The 4,972-nt window shown below is 46.5% G+C and overlaps 1 non-coding gene across 1 annotated transcript; it reads right to left on the reverse strand.

Annotated features, from left to right (window-relative positions):
* Positions 1–2,680: 2,680 nt before the first annotated feature.
* Trnas-cga lies at positions 2,681–2,755 on the reverse strand. Its single transcript has one exon. It is a non-coding gene; the product is annotated as a tRNA-Ser (tRNA).
* Between the last annotated feature and the right edge of the window lie 2,217 nt (positions 2,756–4,972).

The following is a 4,972-nucleotide window of genomic DNA, read 5'->3' on the forward strand; positions in this document are numbered from 1 at the left end:
CCCGCGCTCGCACTACCTCGTCACTCCTCTCTGCCGACCTTCATTCCCACCGACCGCCACTTATCTGCATTAACCACTGTCACCCGCGCTCGCACTACCTCGTCACTCCTCTCTGCCGACCTTCATTCCCACCGACCGCCACTTATCTGCATTAACCACTGTCACCCGCGCTTGCACTACCTCGTCACTCCTCTCTGCCGACCTTCATTCCCACCGACCGCCACTTATCTGCATTAACCACTGTCACCCGCGCTTGCACTACCTCGTCACTCCTCTCTGCCGACCTTCATTCCCACCGACCGCCACTTATCTGCATTAACCACTGTCACCCGCGCTCGCACTACCTCGTCACTCCTCTCTGCCGACCTTCATTCCCACCGACCGCCACTTATCTGCATTAACCACTGTCACCCGCACTCGCACTACCTCGTCACTCCTCTCTGCCGACCTTCATTCCCACCGACCGCCACTTATCTGCATTAACCACTGTCACCCGCACTCGCACTACCTCGTCACTCCTCTCTGCCGACCTTCATTCCCACCGACCGCCACTTATCTGCAGTCCTTGTGCATGTCCTCCGTGGAACGGACACCACCCATTCATATGGCTGATTCGCCTCGATGGCAACGGATCCAGCACATTCACTGCGGACGCACATTTACCTCCAACCTCCTGTGGGGAATTTCTAAGTAGCGAGCATGGAGAAAGTGGACAGGAGCTCTGGACAGGTGGTGCTCGGTGGGAATGTGGGTCGACAGAGAGGCATGCCGAAATAGTCCGCGCTGTTGCAGTAAGAAGTGTGTTGGGGTGGCGCAGTGATCACGGGTTCGAATCACGCTTCAGCATACGTTTTCCGTACTCGCCGCTGATTCCGCACAAGGTTCTGATGCAGCTGATATCAATAATTCCTTTTCTTTCCTTTCTCCGCCTTCCTCCTTCAATTAACATAAACAATAATAATACCACTAGCATATACCATAACCCGGCAGCGTCTTATAGGCGATTTCCTTTATAGATGCACTGCTTTCATCCAAAACTCTTCTAACAAATCGAAGCCTTCAGTTCACCTTCCATAATACTGAACTGTAGCGATGATCACGTTTCATATTGCTCAGACGTGTTCATAATATTCAGTACTACTCTTGTATTTAGAGATTTTGTCGGTCGTTGTGGCCGAGCGCCTCTAGGCACTTCAGTCTGGAGCCGAGTGACCGCTACGGTCGCAGGTTCGAATCCTGCCTCAGCCATGGATGTGCGTGATTAGGTTTAAGTAGTTCTACGTTCTAGGGGACTGATGACCTCAGATGTTAAGTCCCATAGTGCTCAGAGCCATTTGAACCATTTTTAGAGCTTTTATTATGAGCACAATCTTACATTTATGAATATTTGAAGAGAGTGGCCATCTATTCTGGCTATGAAACTTCCTGGAAGATTAAAACTGTGTGCCCGACCGAGACTCGAACTCGGGACCTTTGCCTTTTGCGGACAAGTGCTCTACCATCTGAGCTACCGAAGCACGACTCGCGCCCGGTACTCACAGCTTCACTTCTGCCAGTACCTCGTCTCCTACCTGCAGGCATTCTGGCAATGCTTTTGTATCTCTTTAGATTCATCGAACGAGAGTACTTTTCTGTACACAATAGACCGGCAACGAACAATTTTATAGGGGTTCTGTTCCTATTTGGTAAGTCGTTTGTGTGTACTGAGAACGTCAAAGGTCGTGTTACGGTTTCTTCGGGCCTACTCGATGGTATTTCCCTTTCTGTGGAACATCTGCTGTCCAGTACAGCGTGGTGCGTACTGCTAATCAATACAAACTCCAGGTATGGGTCTAGTGCAAGACTTTTCGTTATCTTTCACACAATTTCCAAAGTAAACTACAAGTGCTCTCATTCAGTTCCAATAACTACTATTCTGTTTGTGGGAAATGAAGATGGATCATTTTCTGTCTTTTCCCATTTTTTATTTTCTCGATCGTGGTATATGTTTAAGCATTATTGCGATTTAGGTGGACATCAACTCTGAATATTTGGTTGCGGTTGCGCTTATGTTACCGTGAGTCCCAGAGTTACTGCCGTATGAGAGCTTTTTCGTAGCCTTAACCTTAAAACACGTTTCAATCATTGGAAGCTGCGACAAGTACCCACAGCACTAACGAAACACGATTAGAAGCAGTTGCGAGAAGAGCATGTTGAATTTCACCTCCGTGACGATGTGAGCAATGCATGCTGTTAGTGTCACGTCACACAAAACTAGTTTCATATTATATACGCAATATGGGAAAGACACATCTTAAAAACTTTAATGCTTCTCATGACCTTTAAAGTGGTCCAATTACTCTTTGAGACTATGGTGTTGTTCCCCTGTCTCCAAATACAATGATCAGTGGTTTTTGGTAGCTTCAATATGGAGTGCAATTTCATCAAGCTCAATTACCATTGCAAATACAGCGCTTATTGCTTCCAAAATTTACCATCTCATTAAGAGAATATGTAGTGCTCGTTGCGACATAAGCCTACACGATGCAGAATCAGACAATAGAAAGGGAAACTGTGGATACCATTTCGTCGGCGGTAGAATAGGACAACAATATGGCAGTAAACCACCATTTCAGAATGAGATTTTCACGCTGCAGTGGAGTGTGCGCTGATATGAAACTTCCTGGCAGATTAAAACTGTGTGCCCGACCGAGACTCGAACTCGGGACCTTTGCCTTTCGCGGGCAAGTGCTCTACCAACTGAGCCACCGAAGCACGACTCACGCCCGGTACTCACAGCTTTACTTCTGCCAGTACCTCGTCTCCTACCTTCCAAACTTTACAGTAGCTCTCCTGCGAACCTTGCAGAACTAACACTCCTGAAAGAAAGGATATTGCGGAGACATGGCTTAGCCACAACCTGGGGGATGTTTCCAGAATGAGATTTTCACTCTGCAGCGGAGTGTGCGCTGATATGAAACTTCCTGGCAGATTAAAACTGTGTGCCCGACCGAGACTCGAAATCGGGACCTTTGTCTTTCGCGGGCAAGTGCTCTACCAACTGAGCTACCAAAGCACGACTCACGCCCGGTACTCACAGCATCCCCCAGGCTGTGGCTAAGCCATGTCTCCGCAATATCCTTTCTTTCAGGAGTGCTAGTTCTGCAAGGTTCGCAGGAGAGCTTGTGTAAAGTTTGGAAGGTAGGAGACGAGGTACTGGCAGAAGTAAAGCTGTGAGGACCGCGCGTGAGTCGTGCTTCGGTAGCTCAGATGGTAGAGCACTTGCCCGCGAAAGGCAAAGGTCCCGAGTTCGAGTCTCGGTCGGGCACACAGTTTTAATCTGCCAGGAAGTTTAACCACCATTTCCTTTTTATATACGAAATTCTGTCGTTCACCTTGATGGAAAATATCAAAGGCAACGGATAAAATAGTTAATATTGATGTATGATCCTCTGAACCCATCTACGGCCGTGTCAAACAGAAGTGACTGAAACTCACTGCTACGTGAGTCAAGCAATCATCGTCCTTAATACAAGACATGCGCCACGGCGCTCGCAGTTCAGTAAGAAGAGGGGGGCCGCGTTCCTGGACACTTGCTACTTTTTCCACCGATGCCTCTCTATCATTGAACGCCGTTTGCGAGAAAACTGCTGGTAGCCCATTTCCATACTGGAGTAGGTTTAAACTGGCAAGGGGAAGAGTGTGTGGATATGGAAAGGGCTCAAACACGTCGAGCAACACGTACTGGTGTGAATCGCATGTTGTCCTTGTGGTGTGAGTTAACGTGAAGAACAGAGAAGCAAGTCGAAAAGAAAAAGGAATCAAACCACGTCGATAACCAATAATGCTGCATCCTGTTCCATAACATCGCGTGTATTGTTCGTAGAACGTTTCAAAATGTACCATGAAACCCCTCCCTCGTCACGTGATGTATCTAATATAACACCACTCCGAAAACTGTTTGTGTGGGTCGCCAATATACGTCCCCACAACACTACTGAGCATGAATCACTGATTTGCTTCTTAAAATTTTGTTGTGTCTTTGTAAGTCATTTTACTACCTAAAACTCTTAACCTTGTCAGAGTTAATAAATTATTTGTGAACTAATATCTACATTTCCTAAAAATGATACGTTATCAGAGGTTTTGACGTTTCTAGTGGTTTCACCTGCATATTGCATACTGATTAGAGTAATAAGTCTTCGTACAACCCTCGCGCTGTTCTCATTCCAAACATTCTCAACGCCCTGCAGTCCACAATGGACACGCTGTCATTTTGTCAAATGAATGTGTAAGCTCAGGTCTACACTTGACGTGATTTTTATTTTTTCTTCGCAGATGTTCCGAAGGCATTTGGGCGCGTTCTGCCTCCGGTTTGGGAGGCAGTCAGATGACGAGTCTTACGAAGACCTGATAGACGAAGATTTGGTTGGAAAGCCAGAGGTGAGCAACACCGAGATGTACTGATAAAACAACAATCAATGCTATGACAGCCATTTTCTACTTAGTAAGAACGTTAATGATACATCACATCACACATTTCTGCAACGACTACTAGAATTAGCAAATGTACCTTAGTCACTCGTGATTATAAACATTACATCATTGAAAAACAGCTTCTCCTCTACCCTCTTGTAAACGTGCATGTTGTCAAAGCAACGGAACTGTCGATGGATTGCTTGAACATTTGTTTAACGACTACTCTTCGTTGTTGTTGTTGTTGTTGTTGTGGTCTTCAGTCCTGAGACTGGCTTGATGCAGCTCTCCATGCTACTCTATCCTGTGCAAGCTTTTTCATCTCCCAGTACCTACTGCAACCTACATCCTTCTGAATCTGCTTAGTGTATTCATCTCTTGGTCTCCCTCTACGATTTTTACCCTCCACGCTGCCCTCCAATACTAAATTGGTGATCCCTTGATGCCTCAGAACATGTCCTACCAACCGATCCCTTCTTTTGGTCAAGTTGTGCCACAAACTTCTCTCCTCCCCAAT

The sequence above is a fragment of the Schistocerca piceifrons genome, chromosome 6 (genome assembly GCF_021461385.2).
Source record: "Schistocerca piceifrons isolate TAMUIC-IGC-003096 chromosome 6, iqSchPice1.1, whole genome shotgun sequence".
NCBI lineage: Eukaryota > Metazoa > Arthropoda > Insecta > Orthoptera > Acrididae > Schistocerca > Schistocerca piceifrons.